This window comes from Rhinopithecus roxellana, chromosome 1 (genome assembly GCF_007565055.1).
Source record: "Rhinopithecus roxellana isolate Shanxi Qingling chromosome 1, ASM756505v1, whole genome shotgun sequence".
Classification (NCBI taxonomy): Eukaryota; Metazoa; Chordata; class Mammalia; order Primates; family Cercopithecidae; genus Rhinopithecus; species Rhinopithecus roxellana.
The window spans coordinates 168,256,485-168,271,347 of record NC_044549.1 but is presented as its reverse complement, the minus strand read 5'-3'; positions in this window follow the sequence as shown (position 1 = coordinate 168,271,347).

Genomic DNA, 14,863 nt, shown 5'->3' with positions numbered 1-14,863 from the left:
TTGAATTGAGGTGTTTAAATGTCATCAGGACTTGGTCTACCTTTTTCCCTCTCTCAACTCTGAATTTCCTCCATCTTCAGTTCTCTACTCATGTGACAAGATGAGAACCAGAAACTCGAAACTTACCTCCTTATCAGCTCAAGCAGAAACAACACTTTTTCCCTTGTTGCTATATGGCTTAGGCCATTTTGTGGCATAAGTTTTTTTTCCCCAAATATGTTCTTCACTTTCGCATGCCTTTTTGCAATATAACTATGTCTCTTTCCCACCAAGAAATGAAGTCTGTTTCCCCTCCCTTTGAAACATGACTGGTCTTTTGCATTGTTTGGACCAATAGAATGTGCTGGGTTCATGCTGTGCCAGTTCTGGGCCCAGGCCTCAAGAATCTTGGAAGCTCCTGAATTCTTTTTCTACCTTGAGCCACATGTAAGGAATTCAAACTATTTATGTGAAGAGAGGCTACCTGTAGAGAGAGGCTCAGGAGGATGATAGTCACTGTGAAAATAAAGATTTCATGGGGGAAAGATGAGTTTTCTCAAATGACTGCCAGCGCCCAGACCCCAGTCATGTAAGGGAATCTATTTTTGACCTTCCAGTTGAACCCAGGTGTCAGCATGCAACTGAATAAGTGTAGCCAATGTCATATAGAGTAGAGATGGTTCAGCCCCACTGAACCCTGCCCATGTTCCTGATGGACAGACTTGTGAACAAGAAAATGGTTATTGTTGTAAGCTACTAAGTCATTGGATAGTTTGCTATCCAGCAGTAGAGGATTGGAATTTTCTTGTACCTACCCATTCCTAGAGCTAGAGCGTGAGATGGACCCTACTAGAAACACTAGGATTGACAGTAGGGACTGTGTGGCCCCAAGGGAAATAAGGATAGTATCACAGGAATACTTATGTAGAAAACCCTCACAAGTTCACCTCCCCACTTATTTTGGTTTTATTTCCCTAACTTTGTCTATACTTCTGTTTCTATTTGTCTTTATGGAGCCCACAAATATTAAAACCAATTGTATACCTTTTTGTATTTATTTAACTATGACACAGGAAAAGAGCATTGTTTACAAACAGATTTGAAGTGCTTGTGATCAGGACTTTTCCACATTTTGGATTCTGTTCTGAAAAATCTGGCTTTGAGTGTCTGTGTATAAGGTGAAGATAGCTTACATATACAGTATGCTGAAGAATTGAGGTTCTGTAGCAAAGCCTATATATATGACGGTGTGACTTCACCTCAAAAATACTCATTAATGCTAACCATATTATATAAGATCAAAAAGCACAGAAGGAAATGAAAAATGCTTATAGGTTAAGATCCACTAAACACATAAATTTAACATTCATTGTGTTTTAGTTCATTCTAAATTTCTTATTACAGTGTTTCTTAGAGAGGTGTGAGGAATACTTTGAACTTTCAAGAAGTGAATCTTTCATTGGGAGCAAATTATTATCTTTATAACTTGTTAAAATAACTGTGAAATAAATGGAGTCCTGTTGTCTTCAGAGTGGAAGAGCTGATTTATACCCTCCCTCATTCATGTGTAAGAGTTTTGTTTCCTGACCCAGGCATAATGGGAAACTACTTGATAGGACCTGTCAATAATTCCAAACTGATACAGAGGAATTCATCTTCTGTAATGTGTCGACATTGCCAATGAAATAAGCCTGGTTCCCACAGCCTCCCTCTTGATGCACTCTGGAGTTTCCTCAAGCCATTTGTTCCTCTCTACACTGTTAGACATTCCAAGGAGGGAGGCTATTATTTTCTGTTTCTGGTCAGACAGGAAGCAGATTTAGTGCTTTTAGACTATATGCATGTGAATATGAACTGCCAAGCATTTCAAGAAGTCAGTGGACAAGCACATAGAGTGAGAACAAATAGCTGATTATAAATATTCACCAACCCAAAGTGCTCTGATTCAACATAAGTAAATCAAGTCATATCATGTTGACCCCTCCTACCACAGCCCAACTGATCCCAGTGGATTTGTTTTTAGTTTTGCTTTAACTCTGTTTTAGATATAAAGCATTGTACAAAAACTTGGAATGTATTAATTTTTTCCATGATTTCATAAGGTCTGCAGATCTTTTATGGAAAAATAGGTACATGCTATTTGCAGGATGACTAATGGACAAGTGTTTGGAATTTGGCAAGGGCAAACTCAGTCTGAGACAGGAGTTACCTGCTTGTAGCTTGTAACAATTTTTGGAAGTGCTAGTATTATTGTGTAGCATGTAGAGCACACTGTACTTATAAATTTCAATACGAAATAAATGAAGCATGATTGTGGGATTAAGATACTATACTAACTCATGTCCAAGGAAAGCTACTGGGTGATTAAGGTTAAAATGGTGTTTCTCAATTTTGCCACTCATAACGTTCTGGGCTGAATAATTCTTTGTTGTGAGAGGCTGCCCTGCAGATTGTAGGATGTTCAGCAGCATCATTGGCCTCTACCCTCTGGAGGCCAGCAGCAACCTCCCCCCAAACTGAGACAACCAAAAATGTCTTCGGACATTGACTAATTCCTGCTGGGGCAGGGTGGGAGAGGGGAATCATCCAATGTTAAGAATTACTAGTTTGGAACATTCACAGATATCACACTTGTGATTTGCAATTCAGAAAAAAGTACAGTGGATACAATCATCTTAGTACAACACTTAAGTGTGTCAAAAATATAACTTTATTTGGGGGAGCTTAATTTCTATTGTGTCACCCCTCTCATAGGGTGGCAGAAATTTAATCACGGTCAGTATAGCATTTCTTTCCCCCCGCCAAGGGTATGCCAAGCCACAGAGACATAGTGCTCAAGAATGAGGAGTAGGAGTCCTCTGTTAGAACTCCTATCCTGTGCTCTCTCCATGCTTCTTGATAACACTTACAAGAACAAATATCAGTAAAAGCTAGTCAGACACTAGCATCTGATTTATACTGTCCCCTTAGATCCTCTAATATCTGGGTTCTGAGGAATGTCCATTTCAAAAGATTATAGCAGAAGTCAACACAGATTCTTCCAACCTGGCCTTAGAAGACACATAGCATCATTTCCACTGTGTTTTGTTACAAATGAGACACCAAAGTCCACGTTTAAGAAGAAAGGAACTAGACTCTACTTCTTGGCGTAGAGTGGCAGGGCCATGTTGCAGAAGAGCACATGGCATGGGAGATATTGTTCCTGTCATTGTTGGAAAATGCAGCTTTCCATATCCATGCTTGGATCCTGAACTTGTCGTTTACAAATTAACTGGCCTTTTGTTCCCCCTTTCAGAACCTAAACCCCTAAATCTCTAAAATAAGAATTAAACTCAATTATGACTAATTTCTCTTCTGGCTGTAAATAAAATCATCTTTGTGTTTCCATGTAGACTCCACATAACCCAGGCTATGTCTTCTCAAAGTTTAAACAAGTCAATTCATCATGTGAAAAAAAAGATTAAAGAATTCTCCCATTTTAATGAATCTGCAATCAACATTAATTCAAATATAAAATTTAGAAGGAATCTGAACGTCATGTTTTCTCTGGAGCATTGACTTATCTGGTGCATTTTTAACATATGTTCTAAGAAAGCAGTACACTTAATAACTATCTTAACTTCAGCTATTTGATTGATCAAATATCTTTGTGTTTAAAGATGAATATCTATATAATAGAAGATAAGGTGGAAACAGGAAGACAGCTTGTTAAGACTGTGTCAACCGTAATCTTTTTCTCTTAAGGTAGACTAAAGTGCACTTTTAATGAGTACTTCTAAACTTAGTGCCTCTGAATCAAGGCCAATCACTTAGTTTTTAAATGGCAGATCACAAAGAATAGGCTTAATCCTTAATGCTATGTTCTGAATGTTTGCTTTCCCCCCACAAATTCATATATTGAAAGCTAATCCCCAGTGTGATGGTATTTGGAGGTGGGGCCTTTGGGAGGTGATTAGCCTGTAAGGGCAGAACCCTGGTGAATGGGATTAGTGCCTGGTTTGTCCCTTCCACCATATATGCAATGGAAAGGGCTCTTTATGAGAAAGCAGGCCCTCTCTAGACACCGATTTGCTCATACCTTGGTCTTGGACTTCCCAACCTCCAGAACTGTGAAAAATAAATTTGTTTTTTCTAATTCACCCAGTTTATGGTATTTTGTTATTGCAACCCAAATAGACTAAGACACTTGCGCAGAGGTACATTGAAAGTTTTATAAGGCCTGTTTTTCAATGTTTAACTGAATGAATGGCATAATTACTACAAACACAGATGTGTTACAGTAAAACAAACATATTGGACACATAGCATCGCAAATATAGTTAGATCAGATTTCCTGAAACTATAGGCCATCATAGGCAGGTAGATGCGTTGTTTTGTATGTTTTTTAAAATTTTCTAAAGCAGTATAATCATCCTTCCCCCCAATCTCTCACAAACTGTAATTCCAGTTGTTCATCTGGTTATCATAGGCTGGGATCAAAGATGGCAATGGATGAGAAGAAAGATAAGTCAAGTTGGGATTATTTTTAAAAAGTTGACAAGAATGTTAGTATCTTCACAGTAGGCCTCAAAGTCGTGATGATTAGAAGGTACCTTCTTTATTAAAGCTGTTTCTCTTTAAGGCTGTCACTAATAATAGGCAACTGTTAAAACAAATTGTCTCGTAGATCTTGAAACCGAGGCCATATGAGCAGGTCACATTCATTTGAAATGTTAAGGTGATAATATTCATGTAGTTAGAAAAGTCATGGTATATAAAGTCAGAAAATTTGGAAAACTCAACTTTACATCTGTGACTCAGACACCTGGGCAACTATCCTGCTAAGATTTAAGTTTGCTACTATTTAAAATTGTATCATTCCATCCAGCTCTTGAGTTCTACCTCCATTATATTGCCTTACAATAGCAAGCTTTCTGGGTGATGGATAAGAAACTTTCGTAAGCACCAGCACTGAAAACACATATTTGAAAACTCATTTCAGTCATTTTTCCCCTTACCATCCTAACTCAAGTTTATGCTACAAACCCAAAACCTAAGGACTCCAAATTAAGGATGTTCACATTTGTGATTGGCTTGAAATTATAGCCTCTTTAAACCATGAATAAAAAGATAAGCAGAACTTGTTCAAATATTGAGCTAGTTTTAAATGGCTTCAACTGAAAGATGACTCTTGGGAAATCACCTTTTCATTATAGCCATAGAGTTCTCATGTCATACCTCATTTGAACACTTCACCGTAGCATCTGAGCTATGCTAGGGAGAAAGAATTTTATGTCTAGGATGTGGAATATTATTGTTATTTTTAAAAATGCCCTAAAAATGTTGAATCAAATTTAGAACTATTTTTGAGTGTAATAGAAATTCAGAAATAAAAATAAGACACACAAAAAAGCCAGCGTGGTGGTTAGAGAAGCTGAAAAGAAAAATAGAGGTGTGATATGATAGACAAAGGGTAGCATGGAGGGAGATAAGCCATGCAATTGCTAATAGGATCAGGTTGGGATTGGCATAAGAAATCCAGTTTTTATCTATGAGAGTGCCAGTGATGCTAAATTCCCTTTTTTTCTTTTTTTCTTCATGGGTTTATAACCTTCTAAAAATAATTCTTTGTAGCTCAAGGTTCAGAAAGCTTAATTTGCATTAGTACATGATGTGCTGTGAATGTGAATATCAGGGCTTTTTATCTGTGCCTCAGAGAGAAGCATAGACAATAACCAAACCTTGTAACTCTTTCAAAAGACAGACAGGTAGGGCGTTCATTTCCATTCCCTCTTGCTGCAGGGGGAGGGTGGAGAAGGCTGAGGCATAACATGGTTATTACGTCGCTGCCTAGGAAGGTAACCAACAGGGTACCCAAGGAGGGCAGCATATTTTGGAAAGCAATGTTAGCCAGTTTATGCTGACCAACGCTGGATGATCTGAGCTTCAGCTGGCTCTGAGTTCTGTGAGGTCTTCTATGGGGGCACTCGTTTCATAGGCAGCAGGGAGCTTGGGAGATTAAAGAGACTCCCAGCTCTCAGCCCAACTTGCATACCCTTAACCCTGGGGAAACAGATCATTTGATTCTTGTACGTTTATCTCACTGGTGACCTCTTCCAACTTACACAGAGAATGTGACCTTATATGAGTAAATACAAGTTGGGGATTTTACCCAAAACAAGCTCTCAGAATAAAAGGTACAGATGTATACTCAAGTTCTTTATTTAATTTTTTTTTTTTCTTTGAGAGACGTGGATTCTCACTAGGTTGCTCAGGCTGGAGGGCAGTGGCTATTTACAGGCATGATCCCACTACTGATCAGCACATGAGTTTTGACAGGCTCTGCTTCTGACCTGGGCCATTTCACCCCTCCTTAGGCAACCTGGCAGTCCTCTGCTCCTGAGAGGTCACCATGTTGATACCAAACTTAGTGTAGACACCAGATGAGCAAAGTGCACTATAGCCCAGAGCTCCTGGGCTCAAGCGATCCTCCTGTCTCAGCCTGCAAAGTAGCAGCTGTGACTACAGGTGCACCTCTATAAAGCATCTGCATATATGGCACAGTCTCATAATCACTGTATTTTGAATAACCAAAAATCCTGTTTGGAGAAAGCAAATTCATCTAATATATCCTTCTCTGATGCTGGTTTTAGATACCTATGGGGGGTCACAGGAAAAGCGTTTTCTTTAAAAAAAAAAAAAAAAAAAAAAAGGCAAAGAAATGTAACATGGTGTTAGATTTCATTGCATATAGGCTTTTGAAGATCACCTTCAAAAGCAATAGAGCAGTGCTTATGTTGTGGAGATCACCCATAAATACGTATGGGATGAATAAACAAGTCACATATCCTGATATTTTGTAAATGAATGCTTGAGGCTCTCATTTAAAATATTTTATATTTTTCTACAAAAATTAGCCGGGTGTGGTGGTATGTGCCTGTAATCCCAGGTACTCGGGAGGCTGAGTCAGGAGAATTGCTTGAACCAGGGAGTCAGAGGTTGCAGTGAGCCGAGATCGCACCACTGCGCTCCAGCCTGGCAATGGAGTGAGACACCATCTCAAATAAATAAATAAATATTTTAGATTTTTCTAGTGGCATCATTTTACTTGGATTCAAAAAGTGCAGCATCTCTAATAAAAGTAAAATGATGTATCCGAAAAATTCTTAGATTATGAAAATATGGTTCTCTTGATGGTGAACACTGTTGTAAAAGATATATGTGAAGGATTTCAACACTATTGTTTGAAATGAGAAGGAATAGTACTTCTGGAGGTAATATATTACTAATGTAATTTAATTTTACATCCTAAAGTAGGAAATTACCCTAAATATGTATATAAGCATTCAATCTCCGTTCCTAGAAGTTTCTGTATTTATGCCCGTCAAGACTTTTTTCTGGCATTACCTGAGAAAGTGGAAGATTGACTTATTTGTAGTCCTGTCACTTGAAAGTCAGTTTATTGCCTTTTTTCAGTCAGATCAAAAATACCCTAAGATCTCGGCTTGTAAATGAGCTAAGAATCACCTCGAAAGCCGTAAACTCATCAGAACAAAATCCCATGCTAATGGGATCTGGGACCAGGAGGTGATAAGTAAAGAAGAGCAGAGGTAGAGTCTGTCAGAGCAATGGTTTGAAGACTTAGAAATGGACTTATATACCTAGTTTACTGCAGCCAGGATAGGAAAAATAAACAATTCATCTTTGTGTTTTCATTCACTTGAGAGTATTGTTCACTGGGAAAAAAAATACCCAATCCATTTAGGTGTACATTCAGTTTTCCATTTGTTCAATTTTTTTTTAAAGAATTTGAGGACCTATAATGTCCAAATGTACTGAGTGTTAAAGAAACAGTGGTTGGCCAGAAAGACAGAAGTCACTATCTCCCTCAGCCAAATATGGCTGGTCTTACAAAATGGGTTTTAACACATAGGTCCTGTGCTTCCCAGGTTCATGCTCTGAATTACTGAGTCAGGCTGTATCGATTCATTTTAATTTATCAAATATTTGAGAAATACTGAGTTAGACACCAAGTAGTAATGACTATTAAAAACTGAATTTCCCAGTTACATGGAGCTTGCAGTCTAGACTCTAGAGGGCAACAGAGGCACTCATCAAGCAATGACACAAGTCGGTGGTAAATTCCTAAGAGAGATAAGTGCAACAAAGAGTAAGTTTTTATTACTGCCAGAAACTAGAGCGCTTTGAATTTTTTAAACCCAAGTATAATGTACATGTATAAAAGTAACCAAATCATAAATGCACAACTCAACAGATTTTCACAAACAGAACATGACCAGCAACTCAGAAGCCTCCTTTGGCCACCCTTGTCATTACTCACCCCAAGGGTAACCAATATCTGGACTTCTAAAGCCATTAATTAGTTTTTCCTATTTGTAAACCTTATATAAAATGAATGACACAGCTTGTGCGTTTTTGTGTGTGTTGACTTAATTTGCTCAACATTCCCTTTGTGAGACACATTCATATTTTTGTGTATAAGTTGTATAGTATTCCATTTATATGTATACTTTATCACCAATGCTGTTACTGGGCAATGGGAGTCATTTCTAATTTTTTTGATTTTTCTAATTTTAAAAATTCTTGTCAAACGTTTCCAAAGTGGCTGTACCATTTTGCATTTCTAGTGGCAATGCAAGAGCATTCCAGTTCCTCTATATGCTTACTAGACCTTGGCACTTTCAGTCTTTCTCACTTGAACTGTTCTGTTGAGTATATAGTGTCACATTGTAGATTTAATTGAATTTCTAAAGAGGGAGGACAGGGAAGGCTCCCCTGAAGAGCTGACATTTGAAATGATGATACGTAGTTAACAAGATGACAATGAGTACTCCAGGAAGAGAGAATGGCTTTGTGTAAAGATTAGTGGCAAGAGGCAGCATGGTGGGAAAGAGCTGGTGAAGGGAGCTAGGGTGGCTGAAACAAGTGGACAGTCGGAGGAGATGAGGACAGATATGTCAGGAGTGGCCTGATGGTGTAGAACCTTGGAGAGCTAAGGAGCTTTATATTCATACTCGGAGCAAGAGAAGGTCATCACCAGACCGTAAGCAGAGAAGATTGATCAGATTTGCCCAAATCACTTTAGCTGCTACATGGATTACAAATTGGAGGGGCAAATGGGTAGAGGGAGGGAGATGGGTATTGATAGGTAGCTACTCTAATAGCCCAGAACAGCTTCAGTTCTTTCAGTAAGGAGTCCTCTTTCTGTGGCTACTTGGGCTGCCTGGGTCTCAGGTCCTTAGTAGACCTAATTTAAGAGCCTGATGTTACCATAACCTTGGGACCTTTTGTGACGTGCAGCCCTTGGCGACAGGATTATACTCCACAGTAATGTGAGAAAAGTATAGCCACAATCTTAGCTTCAGTCTGCTTAATCAAGAAGCCTACTTAATAATTTCCGAGCACTTGCGTGGGAGAGTGATTGATTAATGCAGTTAAAATGACGACTTCTTTGTCTTTTTTATTTACTGAGGTTAAGAGGAATGTTGGCTTTGTCTCTTATTGATTAAATAAGGGCCTAGGACTAATAGCTCAGTATATGTTTATGAGCACTCACAGGATACACTGACACAGCTGAGGTTTGCTTCAACATCAGGGAAACACGGCGGTTAGGACTTCATCACAAAGGGAGCCTATCCTTCCGGGTACCAATCAAAACTAGAATTTGGATTTTCAGTCTCTGGGTCACTGTTATTAGGGACTTGGGATGTGTCCTGCCACTGTGATTAGCCAGGTGTGTGAAATCTATAGATGTGGATGTTTGTATATGAGACAGCTATGAAAGGACAGAGTGGAAGTTTCTTCTGTGAGGTTATCTAGTGAAACCTCAATAGATTAGAGCAGTTATCTAAATAGTCATTCAAATGACAACATAACGATCTGGAGAAATTAATTTAGGGTGCATTAAAAAGTAATACATGCAGAAATATCTCTAGATGTGGGTGTTTGGGGAGGTGGGTAGAGGATTACGTGAGTGTGACTGTGTGTATGTGTGTTGATATCATAGTCTGAGTCTTACCATTAACTCTATTATTGGACAATTCACTGACTCTCCATATGTTGTTTTCTACATCTGTGAAAAGAAGGAGCTTGGCTTAGATAATCCTTAGGGACTATCAAGCTCTACTGTCAGTCTTCCAGTATTAATCAGCCATAATAACATGCTCTCCAATGAGCCCTCCATCGCATCCTAATCCCTGAGTCTGAAATTAGAAAATTAGTATGATTAAAACATGTAGAAATGCACAAGACTTTTGTAGATTTTTCTTTTCAGCCCTGAGAAACTGTAGACCTGTCTTTTCTAATTTTTGAAATGATTGTTTGATTTAGTAGGTACGGCCAAAATAAAATTATTTGGTTAGTATTATTTATTGTCTGTTAGTCAATAAAACTATCAGAATACTTAGAAACTATTTCTGAGTGTGAATTGCCCTAACTTGGAGACCATGGAGATATAATTATGTTGTACTTTCTAATTCATATAAACTGACATGATTAAAAGTAGTAAGATTTGAGAGGAATTATAGAGACTATCATGAACATTAAGCAACAAAATGTGCCTTTGAGATCAATTTCTATTTATCTTCTTTGCAGATAAGAGACTTAGAATAAGTTTCTTATCAATAAAGCAACCTAAAATAGTCTCTAAATATAAGAGGTGGTCCAGTGCACTAGAAAGTCATTAGACAATTTTTTCAACTGCAGCAAGATAAGAAATCTTGAAATTAAAAAGCCAGGCATGGTGGCTCATGCCTATAATCCCAGCTCTTTGGGAGGTCAAGACGGGCAGATCACTTGAACTCAGAAGCTCAAGACCAGCCTGGCCAATATGGTGAAACCCTGACTCTACTAAAAACACAAAAATTAGCTGGGCGTGGTGGCACACGCCAATAGTCCCAGCTACTGTGGAGGCTGAGGCAGGAGAATCGCTTGAACCTGGGAGGCAGACATTGCAGTGAGCTGAGATCATGCCACTGCACTCCAGCCTGGACAACAGAGTGAGACTCCATCTCAAAAAAAAAAAAAGATAAGAAAAGAAAAGAAATTTAAAGAGAAAAATTGGTTAGTGAATATGGCCATACCACCCTGAACACTCTCAATCTCATCTGATCTCAGAAGCTAAGCAGGATTGGGCCTGGTTAGTACTTGAATGGGAGTAAAATTAGAGAAAACCATGTCTGCCAAGAAAAGTTGTAAGCATTCTTATGAATAAAGACCTGATATTCTTCCTTTCATGTCCTTCTGAAATACAGGGATTAGAACATTTTCATCTGCATAGCACTTCCAAGATGAACTTTAATTGTAATTTAATTTCATTCAGGTGATAGCAAATGCTTGTGGGAGTTGTCAGCAAATTATTCTGTTAATAACTTTGATACCAATTGACTTTGTATCTTGGAGCCCTTCTCCTTTTGACTTGCCTGCAAATATTAAGTAATGTCCATATTGTGTCAAACTAAACTGTATAGACTTGTGCTAAGCCCTGGAGGATCTACATTTCTGGGCTTGCAATCTTGACCCAGATGGTTCATTATCTCTCTTTGTATGTGCTCAACTGTTTGAAAATATATGGAACTAGCCAGGATAGTAGAAAGTTAAAGTAGAAACTATAAGTTACAGTAGTTATATACACAGATAAACATAAGGCCAGGAAGGTATTACAAATGAACAAAGTGGCCTTTGTAGGGAATGGGGACAATCTGGAGAGTATGTTCCATTTAGAGGGACCAGCTGCCAGGAGGGACATGGGCCCACTGTAGCCTGGTATCCTGGGTTTCCGAGAGTTCTTAAAGTACTTGCTCAATTTTTAAATGTGGGTAACTAAATTCAATCTGCAAGTAATCACTTTGTGAAACAAAGAATATTTGTCTGTGGCCCATATAAATCCCATTAAGTATCAGTTTGCAAAACACATTATAAGGATAAGAAATCTGAAGGAGCTACATGTCAAATTATATTAAATTGAATCATATAACATTGCTATTTTTATGGCTTAAAAAATGCTCAAGTATCAGTAATTCCTCTGATTCAACCTGAAAGTCTGCAATTCCAAAGTAAAGAGACTGGTAGTCCGCATTGCCAGAACCAATGTACAAATTAGATGAAATAGAATAGTACAAAGTGAATTTTAAGTTTTCATGAGTACTCTTGCTCCCCCTACCCTGAGAAATTTGATAAAAGCTGTGGGCCTTCTTAGATACTTGCACTTTTGCATAAAGTTGTAGCATATGAAGAAAGGGGCTGAGGAAAACCTAGAAGTCAAGGACTTTGAGTTGACACACATGTAAGGAGATCCAACTACAGTGGTATATTAGTCTGCTAGGTTTACCCTAGTAAAATACTACAGGCTTAGGGGGCTTAAACAACAGAAATTTATTTTCTCACAATTTTTCTTAAAGTCTTCTCTAAGCGGGCTCATTTTCTCACAATTTTGGGGGCTACAAGCCCAAGATCAAGGTGTTGGTGGGTGTCGTGTCCTCTGAAGCCCCTCTCTTTGGCTTGTAGGTGGCTCCCTTCTTGCCATGTGCTCACGTGGTCCTTTCTTCTGTGCACGCACATCTCTGGTGCCCTTTTGTGTGTCCAAATTTCCTGTTCTTATAAGGACACCAATCAGATTGGATTAGGGTCTACTCATGTGATCTCATTTAGCATTAATTACCTCTTTGAAGGCCCAATCTCCAAATCATATCCGGAAGTACTTAGGGGTTAGGGCTTTAATATATGAATTTTGGATGGAACATAATTTAGCCCATGACAATTCATGTGTAAATTTTATGTGTATCTCTATGAAGAGAAAAAATATTATTTGTAGCATTTGCCCAATTTTTGTGGTGTCAGTCCTCCCACCTTGTCTAATTTCAGGTTACCCCAACATGACATCATTAACCATGGATTTGGGAAGATGGCTGAAATATGTAGCACTTCTATAACACAACAAACAAAAATAATCTCAAGGGCATAGATCATAGGAAGAGATGAGTTTTAGTTTTCGTTTTTCTTATTAATATCATTTATTTCATTGTAAGTTTATAGAATTTAATTTTTAATAATAGCTGTCTTTAAAAGCCAGCTAGCAAAACTCTTGAAAATTTAACAATGGGCTCTCAAGAGCTGTACAAGCCAGTCCTAGCCTACCACTGAGTTACGTAGCCCTTAAGTAGAATTCTGCCATTAGGAATGGAAAAGAATAACTTACTCAGAAACTATAAACAGACAATATATTGGCTATAATGAGTGACAGGATATGGGAGAAAATAAACAGGAAGAATCCAAAATTAATGAGAGAGGGATGGAGAGTTTGGAAGGGGGAGCAAGTTTTGATGGGGCAGCAAATTAGGAATAGTAGAAAGAGTGAGTCCTGGGGTCAGATGACCTCAATTCCTATCCTGGTTGTGCTCAAGCAGACTGGGCAATATGGGGCAGGACATGGCCTCTCTGAGCCCCAGTGTCCTTCTCTATAAAATTCATCTTCCCCCCATATGATTTATTGGGAGACATTCATCTCTGAAATTCTGGGATCCTATCACTTAATACTTGCCAAGCCCTCTTCATTTTTCTGTCTGTATAAGCCAGTTTATGGGGGAAACAGCCATAATTGAGGTGAGTATCTATCCCTCATATATGACAGTCACTGCAGAAGGTACACTTTGTAGAAAGGAAAAAAAAAAAAAACAACCCACAATTCTGTTGTCACTAATATATAGTTAGCAAGATCATAAAAGAGATTTCTATCAAAATGCTTTTTTTTTACCCTTATGATTCTCAGAGGCAATTACAAGTAACCTATTTCAATGTGCGTCTGGCTTAGAAGAAAGGTGTGTGAACTATATCAGAGACGCAGGCAGCCCCAGAGGAATTCTGCTTTCACTTCAGCAGTAAGGCTCAGTGAATGCTTTATGATTTGACTACATCATGGCAGGGCGCCTGGTTGCTGTGCTCTTGAACAGGTCATTTAAAAAGAAAAACGAGGGTTGTACACACTCAAGACCGTCTCTGAAATAAACAGGTCTTCATTGGCTCATGGATTTTTTTTTTCCAAACCCTTCTGTAAATATGCCTTCCTAACCATTTCAGAACTATCTTGAAATGGTTCTAGTCAGTGCATTGTTATCTGGAGACATAAGTAATCAGCTTATAACATGTTGGTCACCCCCACCTACTTCACTTTGTGTTAGGATTCTTCCCCAGTGCTTTTCAAGGAGTGTTTCCTGGACCAGCAGTATCTCCTGGAAACCCATTAGAATGCAATCATCAGGCCTTACCTGAGAACTACTGAAGGCTAATCTTTGTACATGAGGCCCTGTCATTTCTCTTAAGCCCTCCAGGTGATTCTGATGCAGGTTGTCTGACCAGAAGCTCTGCCATAGAAAACAGGCAGGACTCAGGCTTTCTCTCATTCTTGCATCTCTTTATGGCAGTGATTCCCAAGGTAAAGTCCCTAGAGCAGCAGTATCAGTGTCACTTGCTAGCAATGCCAATTCCCGGGCCTCCCCTGGAGGTGGGGTTCAGCAAGAGGCAGAGTTGGTGCCAATATGTAGTTTCAAATAATGGACTTGGGTACTTCCATTTGGCACTAGGGAGAGAAGCATGTTAGTCTGATAAAAACAGTTAGAGGTACAGAGTGGATTTTAGAAGAGGAAGAAGGAATCACGGGAAAAGGTGTTTCTGTGGTTTCAAGTGTGTGAGGATAAAGGGTGGTTGGGGGAGCGGAACCTAGTTTACCGGGAGAGCCATGTACAGAGAAGTAAAAGGTATTGGCTGTCCCACCCCTTCCTGTGCCTAAGGGAACTTTCCAGGTCCTATAACTTTGAGGAAGTCTTGCAACTTTCTGGAAAAGCTATGGAGAATATCCTGTGGTTGTCTGGAGAAGCCCTGCTGGGGAGTT